This window comes from Condylura cristata, unplaced genomic scaffold, assembly GCF_000260355.1.
Source record: "Condylura cristata isolate star-nosed mole 26May11 unplaced genomic scaffold, ConCri1.0 scaffold00029, whole genome shotgun sequence".
NCBI classification, from domain to species: domain Eukaryota; kingdom Metazoa; phylum Chordata; class Mammalia; order Eulipotyphla; family Talpidae; genus Condylura; species Condylura cristata.
Genome location: NW_004567130.1, coordinates 21,232,971 through 21,247,191, shown reverse-complemented (window position 1 = coordinate 21,247,191; position 14,221 = coordinate 21,232,971). Strand labels below are relative to the sequence as shown.

At 49.2% G+C, this 14,221-nt stretch overlaps 1 protein-coding gene across 1 annotated transcript in view; it reads left to right on the top strand.

Annotated features, from left to right (window-relative positions):
• SDE2 (SDE2 telomere maintenance homolog (S. pombe)) overlaps window positions 1–14,221 on the top strand; it is a 61,939-nt gene that overhangs the window by 38,384 nt on the left and 9,334 nt on the right. The window contains exon 2 of the mRNA XM_012730967.1: window positions 13,797–13,832. The gene's annotated coding sequence lies outside the window, so the exon portion shown is untranslated. The remainder of the gene's footprint in view (window positions 1–13,796; window positions 13,833–14,221) is intronic.

Here is a 14,221-nt window from a genome sequence, read left to right as displayed (position 1 = left end):
GAGAGTAAGTTTCTTATCACTTTGTTTCTGACCTACTTAGCTTTGCCATCTTATCCTTCCCTACTTTCCCGGCTGCAGCAAAGTCAGGCTCTTTGACTTTTACACAGTGGACCATATTCTGCTCTCTGTGTCTCTGTCCATGCAGTCACCCCTCCTAGAAAGTACACCTGCATTTACACACACTCACATCCAAGGTCCAGTCCAAATTCTTCTACCTTCATGAAACTCCACAACTACCAGCATGCATGGTGATCGCTCCCACTGAAAACCTCTCACTTTATACTAATCAAATCCTGTCTTGAAATAATGTTTCTGTTTTATTTATTATATGAATGCTGCTTAACTTTTCAACAGACTGTAAGCTCTGTGAGGGTAGGGATTGTGTTTTACATGGCCACAAACTTTGGCCTAGGACTTGAGAGGCAAGTTCATCTTCTTTGCAAATTGGTAGGAAATACATTTTTTTTTCCAAAGAAAAAATGCAGTTGACTCCTGAATAACTCAGGGGTAGGAGTGCCAATCTCTCCTCCCTCTCCCACCATGTCCACCAACATCTCCACTGAAAATAAGCATATGACGTAGGGCCCCTGTATATGTGGATTTCACATCTTGGGATTCAACTCAAGATACCCACTGTTGGTTAAGTCAGTGAATGCAGAATCTCTGATAGAAACAAATTCCACATGCACATTCAGAGTTCAAATCCATGTTGTTCAAGGGTCAGCTGTAATGGAACAGAACTTTTAAGTTGACAGATGTGGAGGCACCAGTGAGAGGCCAATAGAAACCTAATATCTACCTCCAAGCAATACTGTGCGAATAATTAATGTTTATGCAAGCCTTTGAGATCGTCAGATGAAAGGGGCTTTAAGAGAGTCCAGAATTATGATGGCCGTTCCTGTGACTCTCAAAGCCTCATGCTAAGCTCACAGCACTCTTCAGCTTTTCTCAGACAGGGGACAATCCAGAAATACTTCTCCCGTGGTGGCTAAGAGATGACTTCCCAGTGCCACCTGAGGTTTCCGGGGAAAACAAACTTTACAAGGTTTTGAAATCGCAACAGAACAGATAAGCCTTCCTGAACAAAACCAGAACGGCCCTTTGCACCCTCCAGCTGGCAGGTGCTGGACTCTGGCCTGGTTCTGAGCGTCTTCTGGTGTTATCCTCTTGGCGAGTCTGGTGTGGACATGCAGGTGGCGGGACTGCGCCGGCCGTCGTTACCGGGATTAGGGTCTCATGGTCATGTTTCTGCAGCTCCGAGACATTTTTAGTCTGAGTTTATAGATTTTGATCTAAATTCTGTCCTCTGGGGAACATTGTGGATCCCCACTCCGATGCAGAATAGCTCAAGAGGTGTCTGGTCATTAGCTGAAAATTTGATCGTCACCCAAGCCCAGGATTTCGCCAGCTGTCATTTCCTCTAGTAACAACTTCCCTGTCTTCGCTTTATTTATTTTTTAAAAAGATGTACTTATTTATGCATACAGAACTGGGGTACAGGCCAGAGGTTCAGGGGCTGTGAAAGGAATTACCAGCGACAGAGCGGGGAGCAGGACAGGCAGGCTACTGAGCTGCTGCTGAGGGGAGCAGCGGGGAGACAGGAGAGGTCTGCTGCGCCCTGTGGGTCGCTCCCTGGTGGGGAGTCGCACTCCCGCTGAAACTGCTGCAGGTAACTTCTGCAGCGAACCCATTGCTCTTCCCTTTTCTTTATTCATATGTCCTTGGGTTGGTACCACTTTAGGGATCAATCGTTGACTATAAAAAATGTCTTCTCTGAATCCATAGCTATGACCGCCTCTGTGAGATGAAAAGAAGAGAGCTCCAGCACTTCCACAGGCCCAGGCGGACACTGCAGTTATAATTAAGCAGTAAATCGCAATGCGGTGCTGTTAGAGCACGCCTTGGCGGTGCTGGAAGACGTCGAAGGTCCTCACCTGCCAGCAAGGAACAGAGAGAGAGCAGCTCGGCCATGCGTGGCCAGGCAAGGCGAATGCCTGGTGGGTCATAAAGCCACTCCTGGCTCGCATTTCCAGGAATGAGAACTCCACTGTACAAAGAGCCAGGGTTATATTCCACACCAAATGCTAATTTCTTCCTTAACAGCAAAATCAGGTCAAGCCACTTCCTGGTTGGCCAGGGGCAGCTTTGGTTGACCTCATGCATGCGATTAGAAGTCCTCAGATTGCTGTGACCGCGGTGCCAGGGAAGTCTGCCGTGTAATGAGAACAACCACAATCACAGTAAAACCCACAGAGAGACTCCATGCTACACCCTAAATTAGAGTGCAAAGGATTTGAACCTGAATCTACCGTCAGTTAACCAGGGTCTCCGGGCAGGCCAGTCCCTCAGGCTTTTTGTTGGTGTTTGCCCTCGCACGGGGACATCTGTGTGGGCGGCACAGACTTCAGGGCGCGGTGGCCCTCACTCTCAGCCCCCTCCTGCCCTTTGAGCCCAGTGCAGGATGTGTTTCCGTGAACGCAGGAGGGCCCTCTCCTGGCAAGTGTGAATGAAAGATAACGTACACCTCCTCCCCATGGCTGACAGCAACATGCTTCCCGGGGTGTTACCGCTGGAATACAAATACCAATGCCGCCATCCATTTCTCACGCATGGCCTCATCGTAGGCTCCAGTTCTAGAAGAGACCTTAGAGATCAGGTAGTCGAACTCTAGATTTTCTAATGCCTTCTTTCAGAATGCTCCAACGGGGCAGAGGATTTGCCACCGCGATAGTGCCACACCTGAAGTTCTCTAGGTGTGCCCTGACTATCAGCTGGCAACCACAGCCTCACCCGGGAACTTGCTAGAAATGCACATTTTCAAACTCCCCTCGGACCTACGGAATCAGAACCTCTGGAGACGGGGCCCAGCAGTATGTTTAAATAAGTCCTGTAGATGGAGCTCAAACTCGAGAACGTGGGTGATAGGAAAAACAGCAGGTTAGAGAGAGGGAGAAAGGCGGGTTAGAGAGGAATTCCTTGCCACCTGCCCTGAGTGTACCTAGCAGCGTATAAATCGCCATTTTCATTCCTTCTTTGCAACTCCAGTTCTTCCTGTGAAAGTTTGAAGTTACCGCATTTTCTCCTAATGTTCTAGAACATTCTCTGTCTGTCATCTCATGATGGAGCCAAGAATGTGCTCAGAGAAAGGTTCTTCTGCCCATACCAGGCCTCCCAACCCCAGAGGTAGCCTGGCCAGAGTTTCCCTGTGCAGTCCAGAAGCAGCCTGGGCAAGCTGATCAGGGAAGTACAGGCTGGGCTGCTGCCTGACAGCAGAAATCCGCTGGTGTGCTCAGGAGTCCCGAGGTCCTCTGGGGGCGCCCTGCCAGCTCAGGAAACACCTGGTCAGGCAGTCCACATACGGCCAGAGGAGCTGAGGGCCTGACACACAAGGACAAATGTCCGCAGTGACCTTGCGTGGGCTGTTATCAGACTAAAGGGCCAGGCCACGGAGAGGCAGGGTGTGTCTAAACGGCTGAGTCTTTCCCGAGAAAAGGCAGAGTGTAAAGACTTTTCATGGCTACATATATTTCTTTACGACACGTGGATGGCTGTTCCTGTTTGTCTTTCTGCCCTCTACAAATTAAACTGGGATTTCTTGAGGGGAGGGTCTGCGCAGGCTTTGTGACCCTGCCTCTGCGTACCCTGTGAAGCCATTAACATGGTGTCTGAAGACAAGTTAACTGCTCGTTGGAACACTCGGGAAGGAGAGTCATCTGGTGGTTAGGCGTCGAAATCAGGCTGGCTGACTTCTGGAATCTGGGAGTCATTTAAGCAGAAAAAGACAATTGGTGTCTGCTAGTCAAAGGCGAAGTCCCCAGCACCTGACCCCGACCTGCCCAGCACCTGCCAGCCACAGGCCCCACCCCGCCCCCGTGGCCTGGGTCTGTCTTAGACACCACTCCTCCCGAGAGCACCTCTCAAGCCCCCATGCCTTCAGCACCTCCCGAGAGCACCTCGCAGCGTGGTTTTATGGTGTCCATCCCATTTCCCCTTGAATTTCCTAATGTACATGGGATGACTTTGTGGGTCTTTTTTTCTTTCACTTCTGTATCCCTACACAGGGCCCCCTAAACTGAGCATACTGGTGTTAGGAGACTGTCTCCTCAAAATTCTCAAAAATCCAGCTCAAGTTGGCTTCTAACGTAAAAAGGATCTTATTGCTCGAGAAACTGAAATTTCCCGAGGACCTTGAGGCTTCCTGTCTGGCTAGGTCACGGCCCAGGCTCTGGTTATGGCATTCTCGCCACTCTGAGGAGTCACATCTGTCCCAAGTATGACTCGTTGCAACAGGCTGGGCTCCACACCTCCAAGTCTAAGAGTAGGAGAAAATACCTTTCTTTTCTACCAGCCAACAGAAGCTCTGACTTCATGCTAGTCAGGCCAGGTTCCAGCAGGGACCTTGCCTCTGCTCACCCCCTAACTGAGCAGGGGCTGGGGTTAGCCTGACCCATCAGAGCCTGCCCTGGAATGAGGGGTGTCCAGTGCCCTACAGTGGGGGTCCTGAAGACAAATATCGGGCTGTTGGAAGAGGAAGTGCTAGAGAAACCATACTGGGAAGAACAATTTTCATGATCTGCCAGAGTACTCAATCTATGCAGATTAAATAAAAGAATGTTTGAATAAATAGCAGTACAATTTTTTAAAATCACAGTCATCCACTGTGATTAAACATAAATTCATTATTCAAGCAGGTCTCTCTCTTTTTTTAAAGATTGGCTTATTTATGCATACAGAACTGGGGTACAGGCCAGTTTATAATATCTCTATTAGCGATTTTAAATTACACTGAAGTGCAGCAACAAAAATCATTGCCTTGGAACACTTAAAACTCAACATTTCTTCTCAAAGACCAGTTTAATAGCTTTTGTTTTATTTCATCTTTTAAACCCAAGAATTGGATTAAGCCTAAATTCATTATTCAAGCAGATCTCTCTTTTTAAAAAAATGTATTTATGCATACAGAACCTGGGCACAGGCCAGAGGTGTGGGGGGTGAGAGGACTCACCAGAGTCAGAGTGGGGAGCAGAACAAGAAGACTGACTAAAACACACAGCTGAGGGGCACAGCGGGGAGACAGGAGAGGTCTGCTGCGCCCTGGGGTCCTTGGCTGGGGATGGAACTGGTGCTGCAGGGGCTGAGGACAGCTTCATAGTGCTGTGCCACCAGGGAAGACCTGACTCAATAATCTTGAAGCAAACCACTTTTTTCTTCAAGTTGTGAGAGCCATATAGGGAATAACACTTGATAATTAGCTAAATCAGCCTGATCACGTGACACGGGGCATCTCGCTTGATGTCCCTTGTGCTTCCGTTTGCACTGTCACTTCCACTTGGAGTATGGACATCAGAGCCTAGATAGGCTGGAAGCAGGGGAAAGAATAATGAGAATTCCTTAAGTACCCGCTGGATTTAAGCAAATGGGACATTACCCTTACACAAAAAAACACAAATTTGAATGAACAAAAAATGAAGTTTCTAACACAGCTCGTGCAAATCAATAAACATCGCTTCCTCAAACATTTATTAAGCACCAACTACAGAAGACAAGCTTGCAGGGCGGTGTGCCCTTGGCACTGGGTACAGTTGCTGGAGACGCTAGTTGGGCAGGGAATGTGGAGGCATAAAGCTTGAAAGATGCCATCTGAGCAAAGACGCGGCAACTGGGGGCAAGCAGGAGTGCTCAAGGAGCGCCGGCTGCCAAAGGGTGCATCTTTTTTTTTTTTTTTAAAGATTTATTTATTTATTTGTACAGAACTGGGGTACAGGCCAGAGATGTGGAGGGTGAGAGGCTTCACCAGGGACAGAGTGGGGAGCAGAACAGGCAGATCAACGAAGTCCACTGCTGAGGGGAGCAGCGGGCGGGTCAGGAGGGGTCTGCCGCGCCCTGTGGTCACCTCCGGGGCAGGCGGGAATCGAACTCATGCGGAAGCGGCTTTAGATTCTCAGTGCTGTGCTTTAACCCGCTGCGCCACCAGGGAGGGCCGGGTGCATCTTTTTAAAGGGTTCAGCGACCCACTTGCACAGAGGCCAAGAAAGCAGAACTCTCCAATCAAACTCCAGAACCCTCCCATGCGCTCATGGGCATAGGCCCAGCCAAAGAGCCCACGGCAGCGCAGCTGAGACCTAAAAGCCTGCCACAGCCTAACCTGTTAGCAGGGAAATGAGAGAAGGGGGTAGGCAGGTCAGAGAGCCAGGGAAAATGAGAGACTGAAAATTCAGAATGCACCCTAGAATCTACCATGAAGTCAAAATAATGGCGGACTCTCGCTGGCAAAATGCGAAAGCCCCAGGAGCAGTGTCTCTACGTCTCTCTCACAAGTGTCTCGCTTCCGCCCACCTCCCTTCACAGATCCTCCTCCCAAGAGGACTGCGTGGAGGGGGCGGCGGCAGCAGGGAAAACTCGCGCTGCTGTGCTGTGCTGAGGCCCCCTCCCCCTTCGCAGGACACATTCTGTGACCTGAGGGCCTCCGTCCTGAAGGCACAAGCAGCCAACTTGGCTGAGGCGGAGTCCAGTGAAGAAAGCTGGGTGGAATGAAGCAGCATTAGGCAGCAGCAAGCTTGGGTGCTGAACTTCCCCTAGAGACTACTGAGTGCCATTAGGCGTTTTAAGCAGGAGAGTGACATCATGACATCTGATTTCAGGGAGTTCACTCTGACAGCAGAGTGGAGTGTGTGGATGGAGAGGATTGAGGGTGGCTCAGGGAGTTCACCCAGGCCAGCGGCCATGATGGCGGAAACAAGGGAATAGCATGGCGGGGTGGAGGGCAGAGGGGTGCGTGAAGGGTTTGGACTTGGATTTGAGTTGGAGGGTGTCAAAGCCTGGGGGTCTGCGATGACTCTCACTCTTACAAATTGAGATACGCAGTAGTTCCAGTCACCGAGTTAGAGAGGAGATAAACAACTTGAGAGGGCGAGGAGATTAACATACAGGGACATACAGGGACACCCAGAAGGCAGAGGGTCAGCAAGAGACCGTGGTGGTGTGCCGAGGGGCCACGGCGAGGGCAGGGCAGGGCCAGCGCAGAGACCCAGAGGCCCCAAGTCGGGGCCTGGAGGGAGGGGGTTGAGAATGGGCATGTCTGCGGGGCACCCGACCGACCAAGGCGGATTTCTAGACTGCATGTACGAACCATGAATATGTATCCAGACTTTAAGGAGCCGGTAGAATTGGGATGGTAGAAAATATCTGATGTGAGAATTCCATCTTTCTGTCTTACAGGGTGTTGAGATTTCAAGAAAAGGTAATGCTATTTCCTGGAAGCTACTCTGATTCTAAAATAAATCCTAGACAGTGTCAAAATTATAGCATCGTTCCTCTTGTCTCCTAGACAGCAAACAACAATACTGATGCACAAACCAGGTCTGTGTACTGTTATTACAATAATCACACCAAGGAATGGGTCTGGGGATGACAGCCGCCATGTCTTTACAGCCGCGGCCCTTCTCGCTGGCTTTTTCTGTTTATACAGATCTGTGATGCAACCACACAAGCACTTTCCAAATTCATGTAGATCATCATGGAATATCATGTTGAGTTCATTGACGGCTGCACATGGCATCCAGAGATTCATGGGGACTGGTCAAGAGAAGGACCTGGCACGAAGTAGTTGATGGGAAAGTAGATAGTCAAGGTTCATGCATCTTCCTGCTTCCTCCTGTGATCTCTAGGGGTGATGTCTCCTTAAGGACCCGAGCCTGGAGCCTCACTGTCCACCAGCCTCTTCCTGCCTCCCATCTGCCCTCAGGCTTTCACTCCCTCTGGACCTGGTAGCAGCCTAATGGTAGGTCTCGTGGTAGGTCTTTATGGTGGAATTGTCAGGCCCAAGGCGAAATCCTGCCTCTGACACCGAATTGCGTGGCCTAGGTCAAGTCACTCAACATTGCCAACATTTCTGAGTCTGTTTGCAAAGCTGTAAAATGGGAATGGCTACTCAGTAAGGAAGGCTGATGACAGACAAGCTGTTGGTCCCAACCTCTCCGAAAGGTTATTTTTCTAAAATTCACATCTGCTCAAGTCTCTTGTGTTTGAAACCTGCTGTGGTGCCTCCTTCGGTAGAGACTGAGGTCTGGATACCTCAGCCTGGAGTTCCAAGCCATATCTGCTTGTATGGCCGTTACTGTCCAGGGCTCTGCCCTCCCCTGGCTGCGCGTGCTCTCGCTTGTACCTCAGACTCGTCGCTGCTCCCTCACCGGTGACCCCTCCTCTGGCTGTCCCATGTCTGCTCGCCGAACCATCCTGCCCACTGAAAACCCACCAAGCTCCCTAACTGTGCCCTCCTCTCTCCCTGAAATGCCCACAGAATGTAGGTTTTATGTGTCTTTGTGTCTATAATAGCATTTATTGGTCTGAATTGTTTTGAGAGTGGTATTTTGATTTGTCATGGCTTCAGAGCATTGTTGTTTTTAGAAACCCCATAACCAACTATACTTCAACCTTGCTCTCCTAAAATTATGAATCCCAGTGCATGCCAATTGGTGGAACTCAAAGGAAGTTCTGTCATCCAATAGGTTTGTGAACTGTTAGATGAAACAAAGATAAGGGAACTTCCAGGGCTTTTAGCATGTGAGTGAACTTTGTGAATCTGTCCAAAGGGAGCAGTGGTGAGGGAATGTTCCCAAATTTATCTGAAAAAAAAAAAAATGTTTTCATAACAGTGCATTGGAGCAAATTTGGGAACCACGACTCTAATTTAATATTAGTACCAAATGGAGGCCAGAGATGAGTTGTGTGCATCTTCGAATAGCAGTTTCTGTTGGGCCAGGCTCCTTTCCTACCAAAGTCCGGGGGAATTTGATGGTGATCACAGATAAACGGGCGTGTCATAGTTTTGATGAATCTTTTCATAGTCCAGATCCATGGGTTGTAAATTTTTAGTAAATAGTCAAAGGAATGCCCCCTGCTACTTTACAGAAAATGACAGTATCCTCCACTTATTCAGATGGACAGAGTGTCTTTCAAAGCTCTGGGTAATTAAAGAGAAGTTGCCTTTGAAATCCATATTATAGTAGCTTGGAGGAAGTGTATTTATATACAAAGCAACACAAAGCAGTGCATCTTATCTTCTTCTTGAAATATATTATAATATAATAGTTATATGGGGCCTCCCTGTGGCACAGGGGTTAAGTCTCAGAGCTATCAAGATATGTCAGCTACTGTGGCCTGAGCTCTATCCCCGGCCAGGGAGTGGCCCACAGGGAGCAGCAGACCTCTCCTGTCTCGCCGGCTGTTCCCCTCAGCAGTGTGTTTCAATACATCTGCCTGTTCTGCTCCCCACCTTGTCTCTGGTGAATCCTCTCATACCCTGCACCTCTGGCCTGTACTCCAGTTCTTGTGTGCATAAATAAATCTTTAAAAAATACATTGTGGCACTGTACTGTACTTATTAACACTATTAGCGGGCAGGAGGAGAGGCATCCCCAGGAACCCCAAAACTTGCATGCTGTAAATGGGTTCTACCATCCACCTCTTACAGGCAAAACATACTTTGTAAGACCTTCAAGAGGCCCTCCCTGGTGGCGCAGCAGGTTAAAGCACCGCACTATGAAGCTAGGTGCAACCACTTTAACAAGAGTTCGAACCCCAGCCAGGAGGTGGCCACATGGCGTGGCAGACCTCTCCTGTCTCATCCGCTGCTCCCCTCAGCAGTGTGTTTCAGTAGGTCTGCCTGCTCTGCTCTCACTCTTTCTCTGGTGACTGCTCTCATCACTCCTGCACCCCTGGCCTGCACCCCAGTTCTGTATGCATAAAAAAACAGACCTTCAATAGAAAAGAACTCTAATAGAATTAGTGTGCAATGGAAAGAAGAGAAAAGAAAGAAGAATAAGTTCCAATTAAACACCAAAGTTCCCCATCCCCTCGCGGGTAAATGCCAGCTAAATAGGGTTAGCCCAAAGCAGGGCCACTGAGGCTCAAAATCTTGCTGTCAGTCTAAGGCGCCTCTCGTGGGCCTCCCTGGTAGCCTAGGGAGTGTTCTGAGCGCCGTCACCCCCAGGGCCTGAGTCGGATCCCTGGCCAAGAGGCTAACCCTGGCATGGTGCAGCAGACCGCACCCACCACACCCCTGGCCTACACCCCAGTTCTTCTATGCATGAATAAATCCATCTCAAAACAAGCAAAACCCCTCTGGGAGTAAGAAACACCTGGCAGCGTCACTCTGTGCACCAAGGAACATCCCCTCCTCAGCTGCCAGGGCAAAATAGTGGCGGCTAGCTTTTCACAAAGATTAGTGGATGTGATGATTCAATTTATCAGCTTGACTAGGCTGGCCAAGAAGTGCCCAGGCAGCGGTCAGACATTATTCTGGATGTCCCTCAGAGGGGTGGGGTGGAGGTTTCGGATGATACTAACATTTGTGTTGACTGAATAAAGTAGATTGCCCTCCCCACTGTGGATGAGCCTTATCCAATCAGTTGAAATCTGAATAGAACAAAGAGCTTGATCCATCCCCCTCCCGCCCCCCCCCCGAAAGAGAGAATTCCTTCTACCTGGCACCCTTGAATTAGGAGTCAGATTTTCCTGCCTTCAGCCTGGCCTGGAAATATTGGCTTTGCCTGGGTAGTGAGCCTACTGGCCTTCAGACTAGAGCTATACCATCTGCTCTCCTGAGCCTCCAGCCTGCTGACTTACCTCCATCTTGGACTGCCAGTCTCTGTAATTGTGTGAGGCATGAGCCGTTTTTTAAAAAATCTCTAAACCTTTTTTTTAAACCTTAATATAGTGGACATATTCTAATATCAACAAATTAAAGGAACCCTCACGCACCCACAGGACAATCTCTCTCATTTTTAAAAAGATGTGTTTATTTATGTATATAGAACTGGGGTACAGGCCAGAGATGCAGGGGGTGAGAGGACCCACCAGAGACAGAGTGGGGAGCAGAGTAGGCAGATGGATGAAGCATACTGCTGAGGGGAGCAGCGGGCGGGTCAGGAGGGGTCTGCCGCGCCCTGTGGGTCTCTCCCTGTCCAGGGATTGAACTCATGGTGAGAGGCTGTAGTTAGCTCCATAGTGCTGTGCTTTAACCCATCATGCCACCAGGGAGGGCCCTAGGAAGATCTCTTTTTCAAAGGCTTAGCTATCCAGAATTCATAAAGTATTATGGATTTTTATTGTTGAGAGAAAAATTAAATTTCAATGTGGAAAAATTCTCCAGTGCTGTGGGAACACTACAAGAGAAACGAAAATGTCTTAATGTAACAGCCTCATTTGGTGGTGATGTAGGAATGAGCTAACCAGTCACCTTGGCACACGGTGTATCATGATAAGCCAAACAGGGTAACATCTAGAGCCATCAGTGGTGGTAGAATTCACTGCTAAGTCACCCCAACAGGGATGCTTTCTGGCTGCTGCTACAAGGGAGAGGCGCAGCCTCTCACCTCTGCTCTGATCCCTGCCCTGGACCCTCCCCTGCCCTCTCCGGTGCCTTCCCGCCACTGCTGCTCACCAGACCTCTGCTGCCTTTCAACTCCACCTCACCCTTGACATGTCCTGCTTTCTTCTGGCCAATAAAAGAAGGCGGGAGGAGCGCTGCCTTCTCTGGCAGCCAAACATCCCGGGTCCTGGCTCAGACTCCACCTCCCCACCATGCTCTGTGTGGACTCCACAGCTCCTACCAAGAAGCTGTTTTTCCATCCTAGGACCTGACCTCATTGTTCCCGGCGCTGGGGCCATCTATGAGGCGACACTGGCCAATGTGGGAGTTTATTGCAGTTTTATGTTGCACCGTGGGAAGAGAAAGCGTCCGTCTGTGCCGCTGCCTGTTACAAAAACAGTAACAACAGTCTCCTCTCGACTTCCCTGAGCACCGACATGGCTGAAAAACACAGAAATGCGACTCGCGCGTCACACATGGAGCTGGTCTGTGAACTGACTGGTTTACGAGCCTTGCTGCCGTTTATGAGAACTGCCAGAGCGCACAGCTCTGCTTCCTCTTCTTGCAGCCCAGCTTGACATTTTGGCTCACTTGAGCTCCTGTCATGGGCTGCCACACAAACACTGTGTGTCTGGTGCTGTCATTTCCTGGCAGGGCACAGTCATCCCACGTCGCTTCAGGATGCTCTCGCAGGGTTCCTCCTGTGGCGGCTGACCCAGACCTCAAAAAGCGAATTTTTTCCAGAAGATAGGTAGGAGGGAGAGGAGCCAGCGAGGTTTCTTGGAAAGAGCAAACACAGTCCCACCAGCATGGCCACGCTATATTGAGAGTAGAGGAAGTGGTCTCCACCCACTTACCACTCTGTTGTCACAGCGCTACCTGAGTCTTCCTGTCCCATCTCTGCGTGTGCCAGGTGGTGGGGAGGTGACAGCGGCTCTCTCAGCTTTTCCATAACCACGGCCCAGTGTGGCCACGGAGCCACGCCTGTGAGCACATAGCACCATTACATACTCCCATCCACCCAGCTCATGAGCTGTCTTTCTCGATTTTTCCCCACCGAGGTGCACTTTTATTTTCCTGCCACAGCCCTGATTTTGGGTACCTCAATTTCTTCAGTATTTCAACGAATTTAATAATGATCCATCCAAGTCAATTCTGCCCCCTTAGGAGAGGAAGTGTTTGGTTCGTGCAAAATATGTTTCTTCACATGTACCTTAGCACTAATTAAACTTCCTGCCTTAGCAATTCCAACTCGTATTTATTTCACATCTACTTCGTGTGTCATAGTGCTACTTGCTCGTTGAGGGCTTAACAGCAGATTAAATATTGCTCAGGAAATTTCTGTCTTTAATAAGTTAATAATAATAGTTACTCCATATTTAAGTATGAAGCACCTATTCAATATGTAGGCTTTTTTTCTTTTAATAATAAGAATTTAGAACAAAGGGATAAAAGGGAACAATTGCATCCAGACTTCAGATTTTGGAAGGACTAGATGTGTTAGTAATAAACCACGCAGACTTTTCTTATTAAAATGGACTAATTGGGCCCTCCCTGTGGTGCAACTGGTTAGAGCGCAGCACTGTGAAGTAATCCACAGCCCCTGCAGCTCCAGTTGGATCCCCAGCCACGGAGTGACCCCAGGGCGCAGCAGACCGCTCCTGTCTCCCCGCTGCCCCCTCAGCAGTGTATCTCAGTAGAGCCGCCAGTTCTGCTCCCCACTCTGTCTCTGGTGAATCCTCTCACCCCCACACCTCTGGCCTGCACCCCAGTTCTGTATGCATAAATAAATAAATCTTTTTTAAAAAAGGACCAATTAATCCTCACAAATCCTTATACAAATCATTGCCCTGAAGCAAAATAATAACACTAAAATAAAAATTTTTAAAGGCATGCGAACCTAAGCTGCTCCTTCATTAGGTTACTCCTAGAGGAAAAACCCAGACCTCCAAACAGACATTTTTATCCCGAGAAAGTAATCGTGAAAGAACTATCTTGGGGCTCAGGTCTCCCTATCGGTTATTTATAGGATGGACATCCAGGGAGAAGAATAAAGACAGACAAGGAGTTAACATTTTGGAATACCTTTTTTTTTTTTTTAAGATGTATTTATTCATGCACACAGAACTGGGGTACAGGCCAGAGTGTGGGGGGTGAGAGGATTCACCAGAGACAGAGTGGGGAGCAGAACAGGCAGTTGGATGAAGTCCTCTGCTGAGGGGAGCAGCCGGGAGACAGGAGGGGTCAAGCCCCTGGCTGGGGCTCGAACTCGTGCTGCACTTTAACACACTGTGCCACCAGGGAAGGCCCGACTTTGGACTACTTTTATGTAATTGATGGGCCACTTACTGGACTCCAGGGTCACTCCGACTCCCCCTTTGCAAATTCCGCCCACCTAATTATTTTGCCTCACTTCTCCTTACAGGAATCCCCACGGAAGGGCTCTCATTCCTCCTGTTGTGTAAGTACAACAGATAGAATCTGCAGCTTCACAGGCTTTGAAATTCTATTTTTGTTCGTAGTGCCAGTCAAATGCTTTGCTAATTTTTTGTTGCTTCCTTTCAGCAGTGAATTTCTTTGCCAGGCCTCTTGATAGCCTCCGATAAAGTTCTGAGGGCCGATGCCTCAGGCTGAGTTGGCCTCAGGGCTGAGTTGGCACCTCCTAGTAGCCCTCCGTCTTCACACTGGTGCCCGAAAAACTGTGCATGGTTTGTGAAGTACCAAAACGTCAACCTACTGACGCCTTCAGACTAGCTCTGCAAAGCCAAGCTCTGCACAGGCCTACGAGTGCATCTGCATGGCGCATCACATATGTCTGCACGGCGCAGCATGTCGTCTGCATGGCGCAGC